The sequence below is a fragment of the Bombina bombina genome, chromosome 3 (genome assembly GCF_027579735.1).
Source record: "Bombina bombina isolate aBomBom1 chromosome 3, aBomBom1.pri, whole genome shotgun sequence".
NCBI lineage: Eukaryota > Metazoa > Chordata > Amphibia > Anura > Bombinatoridae > Bombina > Bombina bombina.
Genome location: NC_069501.1, coordinates 120,524,746 through 120,548,973, shown reverse-complemented (window position 1 = coordinate 120,548,973; position 24,228 = coordinate 120,524,746). Strand labels below are relative to the sequence as shown.

Below are 24,228 nucleotides of genomic sequence, written 5' to 3'. Positions count from 1 at the left end.
CGCCCCTTTAATTTAGAAGTTTTGGTGGTGGCAGAAATTGTTAATTAGAGCAGTGTGGACAGGATTTGGGGGTTAATGTGGTGTCCCTTTAAGGTCCTTTTGTAGAGTTACAAGGTTAGGAGACCAGAGCTATGTGCTATTAACCCCTTCATGTCCACACCCCTCTATTGTGACGTTGAAAAGGTTTGATTCGTCACATATGGGCTTTATTAGTGAAGAAGAAAAAATATATGAATATGCTGCTTAAACAGTTAATAGTCTGTCATACTTTATCATTTCAACCATGTTAAAATGTATCTGCCCTGAAATGGCTCCCAGCAAAATGTGCACTTTGTGATAATGACGTATTATAAATTCTGCGTCAACTGTATTGAAGTCTCATTGTCAATGCTCAGTTTTTTTATCAATTCAAGACAGTCAAATATATATATATATATATATATATATATATATATATATATCACTGCTATTTATATGCATAATACTACTGTGTCTGCTGTTTAATCAAAAACAATCCATGGTACTTTTTGTCAGTAATGATTCACAGTGTATTAATACATCACAAATACTGACTATCCTATACCCTCTTTATTAAATGTGACTTGACCTCTTCAGCTTATTATTAGAGCTAATTTCCTCTATTATCAGCACTTTTAGCATTAATGGAAAAATTTAATTAATCTCAAATACAATTGATTAAGCATTTTTTTCTGCTTAAATAAAGGGATAGAAAGGTCAAAAATAAAATGAGCATTGTTGCATTTCAATTTTAAATAGAAGCATTTGTGCTTTATATTTCAGTGGCATATGCACATATGCTATGAGGGCCCGTGCACCAGTATTCAAACGCAACACCTTCTCAGAGAGTCAGCAGTGACTTGTATGACACACAGACTCATTACACTCCACTGCCAGCTCTCTGAGTTTGAATACTGGTGCACTCATAGCATGTGTGTGTATGCTGCTGAAAAATAGCAATAACTTTTACTAGAAGAATGTTTGGTAATGGAAGCATATTGCAAAAATGCTTCTATTTAAAATTGAAAAGCATCCATGCACATTTTAATTTTGACCATTCTATCCATTTAAGCAAAAAAATATATATATGGGAGATAGCCCTTATTATCCATGTGACCTTTAGTAAGAAAACACAACTTTGGTCTGATAATTTAGACAAAGCTATTGTCTCTCTTTTTCTATTTCAATATCTCTCTATCCATCCATCCATCCATCCATCCCATAAATTGCAACCCTTTCAGTGCATTTACAAAGATCTTAAACCCATAAAAGCCATATATATATATATATATATATATATATATATATATAAATATATATATATATATATATATATATATATATAACATAATTTATGTAAGAACTTACCTGATAAATTCATTTCTTTCATATTAGCAAGAGTCCATGAGCTAGTGACGTATGGGATATACATTCCTACCAGGAGGGGCAAAGTTTCCCAAACCTCAAAATGCCTATAAATACACCCCTCACCACACCCACAATTCAGTTTAACGAATAGCCAAGAAGTGGGGTGATAAGAAAAAAAGTTGCGAAAGCATATAAAATAAGGAATTGGAATAATTGTGCTTTATACAAAATCATAACCACCACAAAAAAAGGGCGGGCCTCATGGACTCTTGCTAATATGAAAGAAATGAATTTATCAGGTAAGTTCTTACATAAATTATGTTTTCTTTCATGTAATTAGCAAGAGTCCATGAGCTAGTGACGTATGGGATAATGACTACCCAAGAAGTGGATCTTTCCACACAAGAGTCACTAGAGAGGGAGGGATAAAATAAAGACAGCCAATTCCTGCTGAAAATAATCCACACCCAAAATAAAGTTTAATGAAAAACATAAGCAGAAGATTCAAACTGAAACCGCTGCCTGAAGTACTTTTCTACCAAAAACTGCTTCAGAAGAAGAAAATACATCAAAATGGTAGAATTTAGTAAAAGTATGCAAAGAGGACCAAGTCGCTGCTTTGCAGATCTGGTCAACCGAAGCTTCATTCCTAAACGCCCAGGAAGTAGAAACTGACCTAGTAGAATGAGCTGTAATTCTCTGAGGCGGAGTTTTACCCCGACTCAACATAGGCAAGATGAATTAAAGATTTCAACCAAGATGCCAAAGAAATGGCAGAAGCTTTCTGGCCTTTTCTAGAACCGGAAAAGATAACAAATAGACTAGAAGTCTTACGAAAAGATTTCGTAGCTTCAACATAATATTTCAAAGCTCTAACAACATCCAAAGAATGCAACGATTTCTCCTTAGAATTCTTAGGATTAGGACATAATGAAGGAACCCACAATTTCTCTACTAATGTTGTTGGAATTCACAACTTTAGGTAAAAATTCAAAAGAAGTTCGCAACACCGCCTTATCCTGATGAAAAATCAGAAAAGGAGACTCACAAGAAAGAGCAGATAATTCAGAAACTCTTCTGGCAGAAGAGATGGCCAAAAGGAACAAAAAACTTTCCAAGAAAGTAATTTAATATCCAATGAATGCATAGGTTCAAATGGAGGAGCTTGAAGAGCCCCCAGAACCAAATTCAAACTCCAAGGAGGAGAAATTGACTTAATGACAGGCTTTATACGAACCAAAGCTTGTACAAAACAATGAATATCAGGAAGAATAGCAATCTTTCTGTGAAAAAGAACAGAAAGAGCAGAGATTTTACCTTTCAAGGAACTTGCGGACAAACCCTTATCTAAACCATCCTGAAGAATACTGTAATATTCTCGGTATTCTAAAAGAATGCCAAGAAAAATGATGAGAAAGACACCAAGAAATATAAGTCTTCCAGACTCTATAATATATCTCTCTGGATACAGATGTACGAGCCTGTAACATAGTATTAATCACAGAGTCAGAGAAACCTCTTTGACCAAGAATCAAGCGTTCAATCGTCATACCTTTAAATTTAAGGATTTCAGATCCTGATGGAAAAAAAGGACCTTGAGACAAAAGGTCTGGTCTTAACGGAAGAGTCCATGGTTGGCAAGAGGCCATCCGGACAAGATCCGCATACCAAAACCTGTGAGGCCATGCCGGAGCTACCAGCAGAACAAACGAGCATTCCTTCAGAATTTTGGAGGTTACTCTTGGAAGAAGAACTAGAGGCGGAAAGATATAGGGAGGATGATACTTCCAAGGAAGTGATAATGCATCCACTGCCTCCGCCTGAGGATCCCGGGATCTGGACAGATACCTGGGAAGTTTCTTGTTTAGATGAGAAGCCATCAGATCTATTTCTGGAAGTTCCTACATTTGAACAATCTGAAGAAATACCTCTGGGTGAAGAGACCATTCGCCCGGATGCAACGTTTGACGACTGAGATAATCCGCTTTCCAATTGTCCATACCTGGGATATGAACTGCAGAGATTAGACAGGAGCTGGATTCCGCCCAAACCAAAATTCGAGATACTTCTTTCATAGCCAGAGGACTGTGAGTACCTCCTTGATGATTGATGTATGCCACAGTTGTGACATTGTCTATCTGAAAACAAATGAACAACTCTCTCTTCAGAAGAGGCCAAGACTGAAGAGCTCTGAAAATTGCACGGAGTTCCAAAATATTGATCGGAAATCTCACCTCCTGAGATTCCCAAACCCCTTGTGCCGTCAGATACCCCCACACAGCTCCCCAACCTGTAAGACTTGCATCTGTTGAGATTATAGTCCAGGTCGGAAGAACAAAGAAGCCCCCTGAACTAAACGATGGTGATCTGTCCACCATGTCAGAGAGTGTTGTAAAATCGGTTTAAAGATATTAATTGAGATATCTTTGAGTAATCCCTGCACCATTGGTTCAGCATACAGAGCTGAAGAGGTCGCATGTGAAAACGAGCAAAGGAGATCGCATCTGATGCGGCAGTCCTAAGACCCAACATTTTCATGCATAAGGCTACCAAAGGGAATGATTGTGACTGAAGGTTTTGACAAGCTGATATCAATGTTAAACTTCTCTTGTCTGACAAGGACAGAGTCATAGACACTGAATTTATCTAGAAACCTAAAAGGTTACCCTTGTCTGAGGAATCAATGAACTGATTGGTAAATTGATCCTCCAACCATGAACTTGAAGAAACAACACAAGTCGATTCGTATGAGATTCTTCGAAAATGAGAAGACTGAGCAAATACCAAGATATCGTCCAAATAAGGAAATACCAAAACCCTATTCTCTGATTACAGAAAGAAGGGCACCGAGAACCCTTTGAAAAAAATTATTGGAACTGAGGCTAAGCCAAACGGTAGAGCCACAAAACTGGTAATGCTTGTCTAAAAAGAGAATCTCAGACACTAAAAGTGATCTGGATGAATCGGAATATGCAGATACACATCCTGTAAATCTATTGTAGACATATAATGCCCTTGCTAAACAAAAGGCAGGATAGTCCTACAGTAACCATCTTGAATGTTGGTATCCTAACATAATGATTCAATAATGATAGATCCGGAACTGGTCTGAAGGAATTGACCTTCTTTGGTACAAAGAAGAGATAAAATAAAACCCCAGCCCCTGTTCCAGAACTGGAACTGGCATAAATACTCCAGCCAACTCTAGATCTGAAACACATTTCAGAAATGCTGAGCCTTTGCTGTGTTAACTGGGACACGGGAAAGAAAATAATCTCTTAGCAGGAGGCCTTAACTTGAAGCCAATTCTGTACCTTTCTGAAACAATGTTTCTGAAACCAGAGATTAAGAACGGAATTGATCCAAATTTCTTTGAAGAAAACGTAATCTGCCCCATACCAGATGAGCTGGAATAAGGGCCGCACCTTCATAGGTACTTAGGAGCTGGCTATAGGTTTCTATAAGGCTTGGATATATTCCAAACTGGAAATAGTTTCCAAACTGATACCGCTCCTGAGGATGAAGGATCAGGCTTTTGTTCCTTGTGAGGAAAGGAACGAAAATGATTATTTACCCTGGAAAGAAAGGGAAAGCAAAGTTGACTTAGAAGACATGTCAGCGATCCAAGTTTAATCCATAAAGCTATTCTAGCTAAAATAGCTAGAGACATATACCTGACATCAACTCTAATGATATCAAAAGATGGTATCACCAATAAAATTATTAGCATGTTATAGAATAAAAATAATGCTATAAAATTATGATCTGTTACTTGTTGCGCTAAAGCTTCTAACCAAAAAGTTGAAGCTGCAGCAACATCCGCTAAAAATATAGCAGGTCTAAGAAGATTACCTGAACATAAGTAAGCTTTTCTTAGAAAGGAATCAATTTTCCTATCTAAAGGATCCTTAAATGAAGTACTATCTGCCGTAGGAATAGTAGTACATTAGCAGGAGTAGAGACAGCCCCATAACCTTAGGGATTTTTGTCCCAAAAAACTCTAATCTGTCAGATGGCACAGGATATAATTTGCTTAAACGTCTAGAAGGAGTAAATAAATTACCCAAATTATTCCATTCCCTGGAAATTACTTCAGAAATAGCATCAGGGAGATAAAACACTTCTGGAATAACTACAGGAGATTTAAAAACCTTATTTAAACGTTTACATTTAGTATCAAGAGGACCAGAATCCTCTATTTCTAATGCAAATAACACTTCTTTAAGTAAAGAACGAATAAATTCCATCTTGAACAAATACAAAGATTTATCAGCATCAACCTCTGAGACAGAAACCTCAGAACCAGAAGAACCATTATCAGTATCAGAATAATGATGTTCATTTTAAAAATTCATCTGAAAAAAAGAGAAGTTTTAAAAGACTTTTATGTATACTAGAAGGAGAAATAACAGACATAGCCTTCTTAATGGATTTAAAAAATAAAATCTCTTATGTTATCAGGAACACTCTGAAAATTAGATGTTGACGGAACAGCAACAGGTAATGTAACAGTACTAAAGGAAATTTTATCTGCATTAATAAGTTTGACATGACATGCAATACAAATAACAGCTGGAGAAACAGATACCAAAAGTTTATAGCAGATACACTTAGCTTGGTAGCTCCAGCATTGTGCAGTGATTTTCCTGAAGTATCTTCTGACTCAGTTGCAACGTGGAACATCTTGCAATATGTAAAAGAAAAAAACAACATATAAAGCAAAATTGATCAAATTCCTTAAATGACAGTTTCAGGAATGGGAAAAAATGCCAAAGAACAAGCTTCTAGCAACCAGAAGCAATAAAAAATGAGACTTAAATAATGTGGAGACAAAAGTGACGCCCATATTTTTTCGCGCCAAATAAGACGCCCACATTATTTGGCGCCTAAATGCTTTTTGGCGCCAAAAATGACGCCACATCCAGAACGCCGACATTTTTGGCGCAAAATAACGTCAAAGAATGACGCAACTTCCGGCGACACGTATGACGCCGGAAACGGAAATAGAATTTTTGCGCCAAAAAAGTCCGCGCCAAGAATGACGCAATAAAATGAAGCATTTTCAGCCCCCGCGAGCCTAACAGCCCACAGGGAAAAAGTCAAATTTTAAGGTAAAAAATGTTAAATTAAAATGCATTATCCCAAATATGAAACTGACTGTCTGAAAAATAAGGAAAGTTGAACATTCTGAGTCAAGGCAAATAAATGTTTGAATACATATATTTAGAACTTTATAAACAAAGTGCCCAACCATAGCTAGGAGTGTCACAGAAAATAAGACTTACTTACCCCAGGACACTCATCTACATATAGCAGATAGCCAAACCAGTACTGAAACGAGAATCAGCAGAGGTAATGGTATATATAAGAGTATATCGTCGATCTGAAAAGGGAGGTAAGAGATGAATCTCTACGACCGATAACAGAGAACCTATGAAATAGACCCCTTAGAAGATCACTGCATTCAAATAGGCAATACTCTCCTCACATCCCTCTGACATTCACTGCACGCTGAGAGGAAAACCGGGCTCCAACTTGCTGCGGAACGCATATCAACGTAGAATCTAGCACAAACTTACTTCACCACCTCCATCGGAGGCAAAGTTTGTAAAACTGAATTGTGGGTGTGGTGAGGGGTGTATTTATAGGCATTTTGAGGTTTGGGAAACTTTGCCCCTCCTGGTAGGAATGTATATCCCATACGTCACTAGCTCATGGACTCTTGCTAATTACATGAAAGAAATATATATATATATATATATATATATATATATATATATATATATATATATATATATATAATATATAGACCTGATGAGACTATGGGCTAGATTTTTCAAACGCATTCTCCTTTAATCCTGTCCAAAATAGCGCATACAACATGATCGTCATATTCATCACAGCACTTTGAGCCTATAATTGCGCAAATCTGAAAGAAACTTCTTCGCACTCCGCTTGCATTCGCCTAGGTGCACGGGTGTGCTCCCGAGTGCAACAATATACATTGGTAATAGGCGGAATTTAACAGCCCGACCTACAAATACGCACAGTTTCTTATTTATCATTGCTTTGCGCTGATAGGGAACTGCAATTTCGGCTTCAATTGCGTGTTGTATATTTCGCCATACAAACTGAGGCGAACACCATTATAATACATGCTTTCACATCTTGTGATGCAGTACTTTCTTCTTTTAACTAATTTTTCAAAGGCTCAGCACCAAGAAGAGACTGTTATTGCCAGAAATTTGCGCTTCCACTGGCGCATATAGGTACCAACAGTTTTATATATATATTGATATATTTATTTTTGTGATCTTAAATTATCAACATATGGCAAAAACAGCACAGAAACATTATATAATATAAATATAAGCTAAATATTAACTTAAAAAATGTTTTTTTTTAATAACCAAAACATGGCGGCGTAAATATTTATAGGGATGTACTGTGATAAATAGGGAGTAAATGCTGCTTCCAACAGGCGAAATTTATCATTATTACGCCCCAGCTCGCCTGCTCAAAGTTACGTCTATTTTTTTAATAAATTCAGGCGCACATGTGTGCTTCTCCGGAGGCGAGCTGGGGAGCAGTTACAGGCGAGGCACATACAGAGTTCGCCTAGCCTTTGATAAATCTAGCCCTATATGTCTATTTTATTTAGGTTTATAACTTCCTGCTTAATGAGCTTACAACACTAAGTCATCATAGGGACTTAAGTGCTGGAGCGTAACCAGACCAATGTAACATAATTTAACTCTAGTCTCTGCAATGAGCCATAAGGAAGTTTTAAAACCATTATACAACACCAACCAGGATGGATCAAATGAGAGTTACAGACTATTAGAAACATAAAAGCAGTTTGATAGCTTATACACTACACCTAATATAATTTAAACCATAGGAAGGTTAAATGAGACATTTTGGATAACTATGGGGTTGGATGTGTGTTTGTGCTCCCTGAAATGTCTACTGCATCATTCTCTATAATTTAGAGATTTTTGGAAATTGATCCAAAACTTCATTTGCCTGGAGGTAACAATTAATCCTGCTTAAAGGGACATAAAGGACAAAATTAAACTGTCACAATTCAGTTAGAGCAAGCAATTTCTTGAAACAAATATATATGTATATTTTGTTGAAGAGCATATTGAGATATGCTTGGGAGTGTGCGCATGTATTGAATACTATAAGACAGCAGTGTTGCAACAATGTATGACCTTTTATTCACCACACATCACTATTTCATCACCCTTCATACACTTGGAGAGAGTAGCTCATTCTTAAAAGTGTGTACAATTTCTGAGGCAACAGATCTTACTGAGCATAAGAGTTCAAGCTGATGGCTGTCACATGATACAAGGGACAAGGAATTGAAAGAAAACTTTAAACGTCAAAACAAGATTAAAAACATTGTCTTAATAGTATGCATTTGCTAGTTATGTAGTGTAGATCTGCTGTATTTTATGGTTCTAATGGACATTTAGATTTAACAGCATTGGATTTTAAATTCAGAAGCAATTTTAAAACTGGTCTGTGTTTTAAAAAAATGGTCTTCATGAAAAGTATCCAGGCATCATTATCTTAGGAACCTTAACTGGCAAGCAGGTATAGAATATTTTGCAAATCAAGAGGAAAATGTTACTAATCTGCTCAAAGTTAGACACATTAAAGTCAAAATTAAACCTTCATGGTTAAGATAGAGCATGTCATTTTAAGACCATTTAGTATCCAATTTACTTTGTTCTCTTGCTATCTTTGGGTAAAAAAATAACATATAGATAGGTAGGCTCAGGGGCAGAAATGCACTACTAGAAGATAGCTGGTGAAAGGTGACTACACACATTTGTCTTTTGTCATTGGCTCACCAAATGTGTTCAGCTAGCTCCCTGCACAGCTGCTCTAGTCCAGAAGCACTGATGGAGATCAGAAACATCCAACATGATTGCAATATTGTTTTGGAGAATAATTACAAGACCCTTTGGGCACACTTGTAAAATGATCTGTCATCGTGCTAGATTTGTGTTCCTATATTTCTTATCCTAGGTAATGAAATGCAAAGCCAATCAAGTCACTAGATTTCTTGACCTAGTTAATGACATGCACAGCCAAATTAGTCCCTAGATTTCTTATCCTAGGTAATGACATGCACAGCCAATCAAGTCCCTAGATTTCTTATCCTAGGTAATGACATGCACAGCCAATCAATTTACTAGATTTCTTATCCTAGGTAATGACATGCACAGCCAATCAAGTCACTAAGTTTCTTATCCTAGGTAATGACATACACAGCCAATCAAGTCCCTAGATTTCTTATCCTAGGTAATGACATGCACAGCCAATCAAGTCCCTAGATTTCTTATCCTAGGCAATGACATGCACAGCCAATCAATTGACTAGATTTCTTATCCTAGGTAATGACATGCACAGCCAATCAAGTCACTAAGTTTCTTATCCTAGGTAATGACATGCACAGCCAATCAAGTCCCTAGATTTCTTATCCTAGGTAATGACATGCACAGCCAATCAAGTCCCTAGATTTCTTATCCTAGGTAATGACATGCACAGCCAATCAAGTCCCTAGATTTCTTATCCTAGGTAATGACATGCACAGCCAATCAATTTACTAGATTTCTTATCCTAGGTAATGACATGCACAGCCAATCAAGTCACTAAGTTTCTTATCCTAGGTAATGACATACACAGCCAATCAAGTCCCTAGATTTCTTATCCTAGGTAATGACATGCACAGCCAATCAAGTCCCTAGATTTCTTATCCTAGGCAATGACATGCACAGCCAATCAATTGACTAGATTTCTTATCCTAGGTAATGACATGCACAGCCAATCAAGTCACTAAGTTTCTTATCCTAGGTAATGACATGCACAGCCAATCAAGTCCCTAGATTTCTTATCCTAGGTAATGACATGCACAGCCAATCAAGTCCCTAGATTTCTTATCCTAGGTAATGACATGCACAGCCAATCAAGTCCCTAGATTTCTTATCCTAGATAATGACATGCACAGCCTATCAAGTCCCTAGATTTCTTATCCTAGGTAATGACATGCACAGCCAATCAAGTCCCTAGATTTCTTATCCTAGATAATGACATGCACAGCCTATCAAGTCCCTAGATTTCTTATCCTAGGTAATGACATGCACAGCCTATCAAGTCCCTAGATTTCTTATCCTAGGTAATGACATGCACAGCCAATCAAGTCCCTAGATTTCTTATCCTAGGTAATGACATGACAGCCAATCAAGTGACTAGATTTCTTATCCTAGGTAATGACATGCACAGCCAATCAAGTGACTAGATTTCTTATCCTAGGTAATGACATGCACAGCCAATCAATTGACTAGATTTCTTATCCTAGGTAATGACATGACAGCCAATCAAGTGACTAGATTTCTTATCCTAGGTAATGCCATGCACAGCCAACCAAGTCCCTAAATTTCCTAGAGCGGTACAGATACAAGCTGAGACTAGCAATAATGTATGCACAAGGTTAGGTAGGTGGCATCACATATACTGGGCCCAGTCTGTGAAGCACTGCATAGCTTGCTATTAAATGGTGGCAAGAGCAGTGAATAGAAAGCTCTCCTTGAGCAAGCACCCAAAACAACATTTAATATAAAAGATTCTTTATTTTCTAGTGTAAAAATAAAAAAAGATACAGCATCTTATTTTTCAACCAATTCCCTTGTTTTACAATTGGCTTACCTTATTAAAAGTTATACAGTCAAATCTGCACTCTTTCTGCACCAGATGACTGAGATGAGAATGCAGCCAGTGATTGGAGCATACATATGTATACCAGCTCTGGATTGGCCAACCAGCTGTATCCTTATCTGGAATGGCACAGGAGCAAAACCACAATATTTTCCCCAGGGGTTTTAAATGAAAGAATTGTATCCAATTGTATTACAAGATTTAGTTTCTGAATAAAGTCACCACAGCCACAAATGAACTGGAACGCACTAAAAAGATTTTTCTTTTTTCTTTTAAAGTAAACGTAAATGGATGATTTAAAAAAAAACTGTCCTAGAAAGTATCAGTAGGATTTACAATATAAAAACCCAGTTCACGTGCTGTAATAAACTAAATATAAAATTATTGTTGTGAGAAGATTAAGAATTTTTTTATAATGAAAAAAGAAAAAGAAAGAAACTGATCTAATATGTTAAACCATTTGATTATTGCTGTATTGCTTGCAGTGTGTATATTCCCATTGCAGCTCCAGAGCAACAGTGCACTACTGGGAGCTAGCTGAACACGTGTGGCGAGACACATGTGTGCAGCTACCACCAGCTAGCTCCCAGTAGTGCACTTCTGCACCTGAGCCTACAACAAAAGATCACAAGAGAATAAATTACATTTGAAACAGAACTGAATTTAAAGTGTCTTAAAATCACATACTCTTAATCATTTAAGTGTAGCATAATGTGTCTTTAAAGGGACTTGGGACAGTAAGGTCAAAATTAAACTTTCATGATTCGGATAGAGCATGCAATTTTATACAACTTTCCGATTTACTTCTGTTATCACATTTGCTTCCTTCTCTTGGTATCTTTTATTGAAGAATACAACTAGGTAGGCTCATTAGAGCTCAGGAGTGTGCACGTGTCTTTAGTACTCTATGGCCTTGTTTCTCAACCTGTGGTACGTGTACCCCTGGGGGGTACTTGGGGCATTAGTAAGGGGTACTCCAGGGATCAATCTTATTTTTTTTTTTTCCTGAGTAGCTATGGTAAACATAACCTATATATATATACATTTGAGTACTGGAGTTGAGCATCAACGATAGGAAGTGTTTCACAGGGAAAGTGTATTCCTGCGAACCAGTGTCCCGACAGCAGGTGCCAGCTAAATGTCCCACTGAAATGTGCTGTGTAAAGTGCATTATACTCAAGTGTGCCACTGTAAAACGAACTAGATACAAGTTTTATGAAATTATGTTAGATATTTCATTCTCCTCTTTTGTATTTAAGAGGTGCAGTATTAATAGACTATGGGCAAGATTTATCAAAGTGAGAATAAGAAAATTCTCACATTTGTCGTCAAAAAAACCTCACAAATTATATCACCATATTTATGAAAGGTTATGCGCCAATAAAGTCTCAACTTTTCATATGTGCGAACAAATTGACTCATAACATTCGCAAGTCTTAAGTATATGCGAATAAATTGTCTGGAAATGCCTAATTCTTGTATTATTCTCTATTGGCATTTTAAAATGCCTGTATATATTCGCAGTTCTCATATATTTATGAAAAGTGGTGCATGTAATATTCACTGCTTTTAATCTCGCCAATTTGTAGGTTGCGAGGAGTGAAAAATAAAGAGCAATATTGTTGTTTGTCTGGAGGGAAAATGGAAATATTTCTTTTACTTGCTTTATCTAGGGTTAGAAATTGCCCACAACAAGGCGCAGATCCTGAATAATAATAAATATATTATAAAAAAGTAAAATAATTTAAGTGCAATTGAAATAAGTGTATTAAAAAGAACGAAGATGAGCTCCAAAAAACGGGCAACCTTCCTTAATGAAAGAGAGCCAAAGAAGGGGCAAAATAAAACTAACTTTAATATATAAGAAATAGCATTCTTTTAAACAATCACTTGATTAAAACAATAAACCATTTATTGGTGTCTAAAATTAAGATTGATAAATAAAGTGAAAATGACATTTTCGCAAGAAAACTAGGATCAGCCATTCGCTTGACATCGCAAAAAAGTTTTGCCCCAAAAATGTCTCTAGAATTTTGATAAATACTGGCGACATTTTTGAATTCACACATTGCGAACTATTGCGAAAATAATCGCGACTTTTTCGGCGCATTTTTTCGGGGCTTGATAAATTTTGCCCTATATATGTGCGTTTTGCATGCGTTTCATATTTATTTGTTGTTCAAATGTTTCCAAAGATTTTCTGTCTCCAGATTCAGTTAAACATAAAAAAAAAATCTGATACCTGAACATTTTCTGTGGTTAATAGATCTGGTGCAAGTTTGCGAAATCAAGTGATACACTTTATTTCCATAATCGCTCATATGAGAGTTTGAAATGAATAATATTTGTGTGTTGCAATTGGGGTACATAGGAGAGAATTGTGTGCCTGCATGGGTACTTGCTACAAAAAGGTTTAGAAATGCTGCTCTATGGTAGCAGAGTTTTGCAACTTTTTTTGTAGCACTGTTATACAATGTTGCACTTATGAGCCGACCTAGTTATACTCTTCAATAAAAGATGCCAAGAAAAGGAAGCAAATTTTATAACAGAAGTACATTTGAAAGTTGTATAAAATTGCATGCACTAGCCAAACCATGAAAATTTAATTTTGACTTTACTGTCCCTTTAAAGGGACACTAAACCCACATTTTTTTTCTTTCATGATTCATGACAGAGCAAGCAAATTTAAGCAACTTTCTAATTTACTATTATCAAATTTTCTTCACTCTCTTGGTATCTTTATTTAAAAAACAGGAATGTGAGGCATAGGTGTCGGCCCATTTTTGGTTGAGAACCTGGGTTATGCTTGCTTATTGGTGGGTAAATGTAAGCCTCCAATAAGCAAGTGCTATCCATGGTGCTGAACCTAAAATGGGCTGGCTACTAAGATTTACATTCCTGCTTTTAAAATTAAGATAGCAAGAGAACAAAGAAAAATTGATAATAGGAGTAAATTAGAAAGTTGATTAAAATGTCATGCTCTATCTGAATCATGAAAGAAAAAATTTGGGTTTAGTGTCCCTTTAAGTCTTCTTCATTTCCATGCTCTAAGCAGAATGCATCACCTGTAAATCAAGTCCCAACCGCTGTAAGTGCCATGCTCACACTTTACCTTATGTGCATGTGTTGTAAGCACTCACGGCACATGAGCGGCGGCTAGTAACAGTGTTTATTGCCATACGCACAAATAATTGACAGGTACAATCTGTACCAGGGGTTGTGGAAAGGGAGATGATTTCAAAAGACAAAATCTCCTACTAGTAATTATTTTAAAAGCAAGTACAGGTAGCCCTCAGTTTCGCCGTGGATAGGTTCCAAAAGGAATGGTTGTAAATCGAAACCGTTGTAAATTGAAACCCAGTTTATAATGTAAGTCAATAGGAAGTGAGGGAGTTAGGTTCCAGGCCCCTCTCAAAATTGACATAAGTGACACCTAATACATTATTTTTAAAGCTTTGAAATGAAGACTTTAAATGTTAAACAGCATTATAAAGCTAATTAAATAATCACACAACACAGAATATATAATTAAAGTTAAATGAACAAAAATATTTGCTAAACAGCATTATAACCTAATAAAATAACAGATTGTATCATCATCATCAAACTAAGTTTAATGAACAAAAACGTTTTTTTACTTGCATTTTTCTGCAAACAGTTCTCTGCATTGTTAGCATGTTAGATAATATTGGGTCTGCGCCTATTCTATGCATTTCAATCTGCAGTGATTAATAGGCAGTTAGGAGCCCTCACCTCAAGCAACTGGATAGGAAGATAATAGGGAAGTGGCTGCTACATCTTGCTTGATAGCTCTGGTCTGCTCTGTGTACACAGATTCATTTCAGGCTGTAAAGCTTGCTTAAAGGGACACTGAACCCAATTTCTTTATTTTGTGATTCAGATAGAGCATGCAATTTTAAGCAACTTTCTAATTTACACCTATTATCAATTTTTCTTTGTTTTCTTGCTTTCTTTATTTGAAAAAGAAGGCATCTACGCTATTTTTTGGTTCAGGACCATGGAAAGCATTTGTTTATTGGTGGGTAAATTTATCCACCAATCAGCAAGAACAACCCAGTTGGTTCACCAAAAATGGGCCGGCATCTAAACTTACATTCTTGCATTTCAAATAAAGATTCCAAGAGAATGAAGACAGTTTGATAATAGGAGTCAATTAGAAAGTTGCTTAAAATTGCATGCTCTATATGAATCACAAAAGAAAAAAATTGGGTTCAGTGTCCCTTTAACTTTGCTGCAACACAAGCAGACAGCTCCACCTACTGGCTATTTTAATTAGTGCACTGCTTTTCAATGCATTTCAATAGCAGTCACATGACTGAAAAAAAGGTTATTATTCTGAAACGGCGCAAATTGAAATCCTGAAAAACACAATCTTAAAGGGATAGTCTACAAATTGTTATTGTTTAAAAATATAGCTAATTCCTTTACTACCCATTCCCCAGCTTTGCACAACCAACATTGTTATATTATTATACTTTACTCTAAATTTCTGCCGGTTTCTAAGCCACTACAGACAGCCTCTTATTACATGCTTTTTTTATTAGCTTTTCACAACAAGAGACTGCTAATTAATGTGAGCCATATAGATAACATTGTGCTCTCCCCGATGGAGTTGTGGCTGACACTGCACTAACTGGCTAAAATGCAAGTCAATAGATAATAAATAGTCATGTGATAAAGGGGTAGTCTGCAGAGGCTTAGATACAAGGTAATCACAGAGGTAAAAAGTATATTAATATAACCATGTTGGCTGTGCAAAACTGGGGAAAGACTAATGAAGGGATTATCTATCTTTTTAAAAAACACATATTTTGGAGTTGACTGTCCCTTTAAATAAAAGATGCTGGGGAGATGCACAGGAGTCATTCCTTCATTGTTGCATACAAGTATTTTATTGATTTTATACTTGTGCTACAGCCTAGTAATAGAGCTGTGAAAGCTGTCTCTAACACAAGAACCGTCTTGTCATTCCATTTACCCCTCTTAATCAACTTGCTGAATGCCAGACATGAAAAGCGTATTACAAGTAATATCTGTCGTATGATTCTGGCTTCCATGTCTATGTAAATAATTCTTAAAGAACACAATTCTTCTTTTTGGATACAGAAAGTTCATCAAGAAACAAATACTAACATTTACAACTTATTCTGACCGTACTGATATGCGCGCTGAATATGTGCGCCAAACAACAGCAGCAGTAGTAGTAATACACTGAAATACTAATCTGCCACCACCTCTCTGCAGCACCTGACACCATGGAAAATTCCTTTTCAGATGACTTCCTAAACTGATTTTCTTTAATGAGCAAGCTGTAAAATTACATGATGGATTGTTTATATAAAAAAGTTAATTACAATACGTGATTTGTTATATATATATATATATATATATATTCTTAATTTAATTTTTAAAATGCAACAGAATCTTCATATATGAAGGAACTTGTAAATAATAATAATACTGCTATCACCAACGAAAGCTCAATGTGGAAAGCACTATATAAAGAACAAAACTCCAAGACCTTTGTACTATAGACAGTTTTTGAAATAGGATAGCATTGGTGATGAGATGGGTAATCGCCTGTTATAATTGCTGGACCAATAGGAATAAGGAATAGTTTTTTTTTTAAGCAAATCCGTGAACAGAGAGGACTGTGATCTATGTGATCTCAGTCAGGGAAGTCTAAAGCACATACAATCACTTTTTTGTATTTCCTTTGGAATTTAACTATACGGTTGTGGTTTTAACATGTACGTTTGAATAAAAATAGCCATTTCTTACTCTATATCCCACTGCTTTTTGTAGATCAGTCTTTTTATATTCTGCATTTAAATACATCCAAGGTGTTTACCCTCTTTGTTCTTCATGTCTGTGTGTCATCAAGCTGATCAATGCTGGTTCTAGACTGGAGCCCATCAGATAAACTACACCAACCTCAAATGGTGCCAAATGCGAAGGAACAGTCAAGTCAAAAATAAAACTTTCATGATTCAGATAGAGCACACAATTTTAAACAAATTTCCAATTTGCATCCATTACCTAAATTGTGCACAATCTTTTTATATGCACACTTTGAGGCACCAGCTACTACTGAGCATGTGCAAGATTCATAGGAGATACATATGTGCATTTTGTGATTGGCTGATGGCTGTCACATGATGCAGTTGGAAGGAAAATGAAACTGAAATTGTTCAGAACAATTTTGCATTGTTTTTTTATTATGCATTTATTGATTATGCTGTTCTACTGTGCGTAGTGATCCTTTAAAGGGACCGTAAACACCTTTAGATTTGTATACAACTTGTTTAGTTATGTATGATGAAACAGCTTTGCAATATACTTTCATTACTTATTCCTCCATGTAATTTAGCTCTGAATATTGTGTAATTTGTAATTCCCTTAAACAGCACCTTGCTGACTTCTCAAGGCTAGCTATGATTTTATATATATATTTTAAAAACTCTTTACTGTGAATAGTGACGTTTTTGGGACCAAATCCCTTGAGGAAGGGGATTCGGTCCCCGAAACGTCACTACTTTTCACAGTAAAGAGTTTTTTAAAAAGACCAGTGAGTGCAAGTCTTCTTGTTCAGATATATATATATATATATATATATATATATATATATATACACACACACACACACATACATATATACACATACATACATATCCTTAATTGGCTTTATGAGATGATATCTGTAAACAATGGGCTACATACAAACATTATAGCCAGGACTAGCCTTGTTGTCCGCCGACTAAAGCCCAGATTGGCTCCTCCAAACAAAGCAAATAGTAGGTGGAGTTTGGTTAATGAAAAAAAATTGCATTAAAAAGGATAACATAATTTATGTAAGAACTTACCTGATAAATTAATTTCTTTCATATTAGCAAGAGTCCATGAGCTAGTGACGTATGGGATATACATTCCTACCAGGAGGGGCAAAGTTTCCCAAACCTTAAAATGCCTATAAATACACCCCTCACCACACCCACAATTCAGTTTAACGAATAGCCAAGAAGTGGGGTGATAAGAAAAAAGTGCGAAAGCATATAAAATAAGGAATTGGAATAATTGTGCTTTATACAAAAAAATCAAAACCACCACAAAAAGGGTGGGCCTCATGGACTCTTGCTAATATGAAAGAAATGAATTTATCAGGTAAGTTCTTACATAAATTATGTTTTCTTTCATGTAATTAGCAAGAGTCCATGAGCTAGTGACGTATGGGATAATGATTACCCAAGATGTGGATCTTTCCACACAAGAGTCACTAGAGAGGGAGGGATAAAATAAAGACAGCCAATTCCTGCTGAAAATAATCCACACCCAGAATAAAATTTTAATGAAAAAACATAAGCAGAAGATTCAAACTGAAACCACTGCCTGAAGTACGTTTCTACCAAAAACTGCTTCAGAAGAAGAAAACACATCAAAATGGTAGAAATTAGTAAAAGTATGCAAAGAGGACCAAGTTGCTGTTTTGCAAATCTGATCAACCGAAGCTTCATTCTTAAACGCCCAGGAAGTAGAAACTGACCTAGTAGAATGAGCTGTAATCCTTTGAGGCGGAGTGTTACCCGACTCAACATAGGCATGATGAAATAAAGATTTCAACCAAGATGCCAAAGAAATGGCAGAAGCTTTCTGGTCTTTTCTAGAACCGGAAAGGATGACAAATAGACTAGAAGTCTTTCAGAAAGACTTAGTAGCTTCAACATAATAATACAAAGCTCTAACAGCATCCAAAGAATGCAATGATTTCTCCTTAGAATTCATAGGATTAGGACATAATGAAGGAACCACAATTTCTCTACTAATGTTGTTAGAATTCACAACCTTAGGTAAAAAATTCAAAAGAAGTTCGCAGCACCGCCTTATCCTGATGCAAAATCAGAAAAGGAGACTCACAAAAAAGAGTAGATAATTCAGAGACTCTTCTGGCAGAAGAGATGGCCAAAAGAAACAAAACTTTCCAAGAAAGTAATATAACGACCAAAGAATGCATGGGTTCAAAAGGAGAAGCTTGAAGAGCCCCCAGAACCAAATTCAAACTCCAAAGAGGAGAAATTGACTTAATGACAGGTTTTATATGAACCAAAGCTTGTACAAAACAATGAATATCAGGAAGATTAGCAATCCTTCTGTGAAAAAGAACAGAAAGAGCAGAGATTTGCCTTTCAAGAAACTTGCGGACAAACCTTATCTAAACCATCCTGAAGAAATATAAGTCTTCCAGACTCTATAATATATCTCTCTAGATACAGATTTACGAGCCTGTCACATAGTATCAATCACAGAGTCAGAGAAACCTCTTTGACCAAGAATCAAGCGTTCAAACTCCACACCTTAAAATTAAGGTTTTGAGATCCTGATGGAAAAAAGAACCTTGAGACAGAAAGACTGATCTTAACGGAAGAGTCCACAGCTGGCAAGAGGCCATCCGGACAAGATCCGCATACCAAAACCTGTGAGGCCATGCTGGAGCTACCAGCAGGACAAACGAGCATTCCTTTAGAATATTAAGAATACCCTTGGAAGAAGAACTAGAGGCGGAAAGATATAGGCAGGATGACACTTGTAAGGAAGAGATAATGCATCCACTGCCTCCGCCCGAGGATCCCTGGATCCGGACAGATACCAGGGAAGTTTCTTGTTTAGATGAGAAGCCATCAGATCTATTTCTGAGAGTTCCCACATTTGAACAATCTGAGGAAATACCTCTGGGTGAAGACCATTCGCCCAGGTGCAACGTTTGGCGACTGAGATAATCCGCTTCCAATTGTCCATACCTGGGATATGAACCGCAGAGATTAGACAGGAGCTGGATTCCGCCCAAACCAAAATTCGAGATACTTCTTTCATAGCCAGAGGACTGTGAGTCCCTCCTTGATGATTGATGTATGCCACAGTTGTGACATTGTCTATCTGAAAACAAATGAACAACTCTCTCTTCAGAATAGGCCAAGACTGAAGAGCTCTGAAATTGCACGGAGTTCCAAAATATTGATCGGAAATCTCACCTCCTGAGATTCCCAAACCCCTTGTGCCGTCAGATACCCCCACACAGCTCCCCAACCTGTAAGACTTGCATCTGTTGAGATTATAGTCCAGGTCGGAAGAACAAAGAAGCCCCCTGAACTAAACGATGGTGATCTGCCCACCATGTCAGAGAGTGTCGTATAATCGGTTTAAAGATATTAATTGAGATATCTTTGAGTAATCCCTGCACCATTGGTTCAGCATACAGAGCTGAAGAGGTCGCATGTGAAAACGAGCAAAGGAGATCGCATCTGATGCGGCAGTCCTAAGACCTAAAATTTCCATGCATAAGGCTACCAAAGGGAATGATTGTGACTGAAGGTTTTGACAAGCTGATATCAATGTTAAACTTCTCTTGTCTGACAAGGACAGAGTCATAGACTGAAACCAAGGTGAGCGCGGTGTAGCTGCATCCGGAACCGGAACCGGCAAATACGAAAGTCACACCAAGTCCTCCAATGAGAAAGGCTGAGAGAGTGCCGTAGCCAGCGATATGACTCAGGATCGCCCAAAGATATAATTAGGAAAGAGAGCGGCAGGCACTACAAAAACCAAGCGGGCTCACACTAAAGTTTGAAAAATCAAAAAAAACTTTAATGTAAGTTATCTCAAAAGTATACAGATAAGGCAGGACACAAGTACAGGGGGGTGAAAAAAGTGTGACAAGGAAGGCCTGACGCGTTTCGCGCCCCCTAGTGGCGCTTAATCATAGGCTATGATTAAGCGCCACTAGGGGGCGCGAAACGCGTCAGGCCTTCCTTGTCACACTTTTTTCACCCCCCTGTACTTGTGTCCTGCCTTATCTGTATACTTTTGAGATAACTTACATTAAAGTTTTTTTTGATTTTTCAAACTTTAGTGTGAGCCCGCTTGGTTTTTGTAGTGCCTGCCGCTCTCTTTCCTAACAGAGTCATAGACACTGAATCTATTCTAGAAACCTAAAAAGGTTACACTTGTCTGAGGAATCAATGAACTGATTGGTAAATTGATCCTCCAACCATGAACTTGAAGAAACAACACAAGTCGATTCGTATGAGATTCTTCGAAAATGAGAAGACTGAGCAAGTACCCAGATATTGTCCAATAAGGAAATACCAAAAAACCCTGTTCTCTGATTACAGAAAGAAGGGCACCGAGAACCTTTGAAAAAAATTCTTGGAACTGAGGCTAGGCCAAACGGTAGAGCCACAAAACTGGTAATGCTTGTCTAAAAAGAGAATCTCAGACACAAAAAGTGATCTGGATGAATCGGAATATGTAGATACACATCCTGTAAATCTATTGTAGACATATAATGCCCTTGCTAAACAAAAGGCAGGACAGTCCTACAGTAACCATCTTGAATGTTGGTATCCTTACATAACGATTCAATATTGATAGATCTGAAACTGGTCTGAAGGAATTGACCTTCTTTAGTACAATGAAGAGATAAAATAAAACCCCAGCCCCTGTTCCAGAACTGGAACTGGCATAATTACTCCAGCCAACTCTAGATCTGAAACACATTTCAGAAATGCTGAGCCTTTGCTGTGTTAACTGGGACACGGGAAAGAAAAAAATCTCTTAGCAGGAGGCCTTAACTGAAGCCAATTCTGTACCTTTCTGAAACAATGTTCTGAAACCAGAAATTGAGAACGGAATTGATCAAAATTTCTTTGAAGAAAACGTAATCTGCCTCATACCAGCTGAGCTGGAATAAGGTCCGCACCTTCATGGGTACTTAGGAGCTGGCTATAGGTTTTCTAAAAGGCTTGGATATATTCCAAACTGGAAATAGTTTCCAAACTGATACCGCTCCTGAGAATGAAGGATCAGGCTTTTGTTCCTTATTGTGAGGAAAGGAACGAAATTATCATTAGACCTAAATTTACCTTAGATTTTTTATCCTTTGGTAAAAAAGTTCCCTTCCTTCCAGAAACAGTTGAAATAATAATTTATTACCCTGGAAAGAAAGGGAAAGCAAAGTTGACTTAGAAGACATATCAGTATTCCAAGTTTAATCCATAAAGCTTTTCTAGCTAAAATAGCTAGAGACATATACCTGACATCAACTCTAATGATATCAAAAGATGGTATCACCAATAAAATTATTAGCATGTTATAGAATAATAATAATGCTATAAAATTATGATCTGTTACTTGTTGCGCTAAAGCTTCTAACCAAAAAGTTGAAGCTGCAGCAACATCCGCTAAAAATATAGCAAGTCTAAGAAGATTACCTGAACATAAGTAAGCTTTTCTTAGAAAGGATTCAATTTTCTTATCTAAAGGATCCTTAAATGAATTACTATCTGCCGTAGGAATAGTAGCACATTTAGCAGGAGTAGAGACAGCCCCATAACCTTAGGGATTTTGTCCCAAAAAAACTCTAATCTGTCAGATGGCACAGGATATAATTGCTTAAACGTTTAGAAGGAGTAAAAGAATTACCCAAATTATTCCATTCCCTGGAAATTACTTCAGAAATAGCATCAGGGAGATTAAACACTTCTGGAATAACTACAGGAGATTTAAAAACCTTATTTAAACGTTTAGATTTAGAATCAAGAGGACCAGAATCCTCTATTTCTAATGCAATTAATACTTCTTTAAATAAAGAACGAATAAATTCCATCTTGAACAAATACAAAGATTTATCAGCATCAACCTCTGAGACAGAAACCTCTGAACCAGAAGAACCATTATCAGTATCAGAATGATGATGTTCATTTAAAAATTCATCTGAAAAAAGAGAAGTTTTAAAAGACTTTTATGTAAACTAGAAGGAGAAATAACAGACATAGCCTTCTTAATGGATTTAAAAAATAAAATCTCTTATGTTTATCAGGAACACTCTGAAAATTAGATGTTGACAGAACAGCAACAGGTAATGTAACAGTACTAAAGGAAATTTTATCTGCATTAATAAGTTTGTCATGACATGCAATACAAACAACAGCTGGAGAAACAGATACCAAAAATTATAGCAGATACACTTAGCTTGGTAGCTCCAGCAGTAGACAGCGATTTTCCTGTAGTATCTTCTGACTCAGATGCAACGTGAGACATCTTGCAATATGTAAGAGAAAAAACAACATATAAAGCAAAATTGATCAAATTCCTTAAATGACAGTTTCAGGAATGGGAAAAAATGCCAAAGAACAAGCTTCTAGCAACCAGAAGCACTGAAAAAATAAGACTTAAATAATGTGGAGACAAAAGCGACGCCCTTATTTTTTAGCGCCAAATAAGACGCCCACATTATTTGGCGCCAAAAATGACGCCACATCCGGAACGCCGACATTTTTGGCGCAAAATAACGTCAAAAAATGACGCAACTTCCGGCGACACGTATGACGCCGGAAACGGAAAAGAATTTTTGCGCCAAAAAAGTCCGTGCCAAGAATGACGCAATAAAATGAAGCATTTTCAGCCCCCGCGAGCCTAACAGCCCACAGGAAAAAAAGAGTCAAATTTTTGAAGGTAAGAAAAAAATGATTAATTCAAATGCATTATCCCAAATATGAAACTGACTGTCTGAAAATAAGGAAAGTTGAACATTCTGAGTCAAGGCAAATAAATGTTTGAATACATATATTTAGAACTTTATAAACAAAGTGCCCAACCATAGCTTAGAGTGTCACAGAAAATAAGATTTACTTACCCCAGGACACTCATCTACATGTTTGTAGAAAGCCAAACCAGTACTGAAACGAGAATCAGCAGAGGTAATGGTATATATAAGAGTATATCGTCGATCTGAAAAGGGAGGTAAGAGATGAATCTCTACGACCGATAACAGAGAACCTATGAAATAGACCCCGTAGAAGGAGATCACTGCATTCAAATAGGCAATACTCTCCTCACATCCCTCTGACATTCACTGCACGCTGAGAGGAAAACCGGGCTCCAACTTGCTGCGGAGCGCATATCAACGTAGAATCTAGCACAAACTTACTTCACCACCTCCATCTTAGGCAAAGTTTGTAAAACTGAATTGTGGGTGTGGTGAGGGGTGTATTTATAGGCATTTTAAGGTTTGGGAAACTTTGCCCCTCCTGGTAGGAA

The 24,228-nt window shown here is 36.9% G+C and overlaps 1 protein-coding gene across 2 annotated transcripts in view; it reads right to left on the bottom strand.

Moving 5' to 3' along the window:
• TIAM1 (TIAM Rac1 associated GEF 1) overlaps window positions 1-24,228 on the bottom strand; it is an 873,661-nt gene that overhangs the window by 310,918 nt on the left and 538,515 nt on the right. The window lies entirely within an intron of this gene.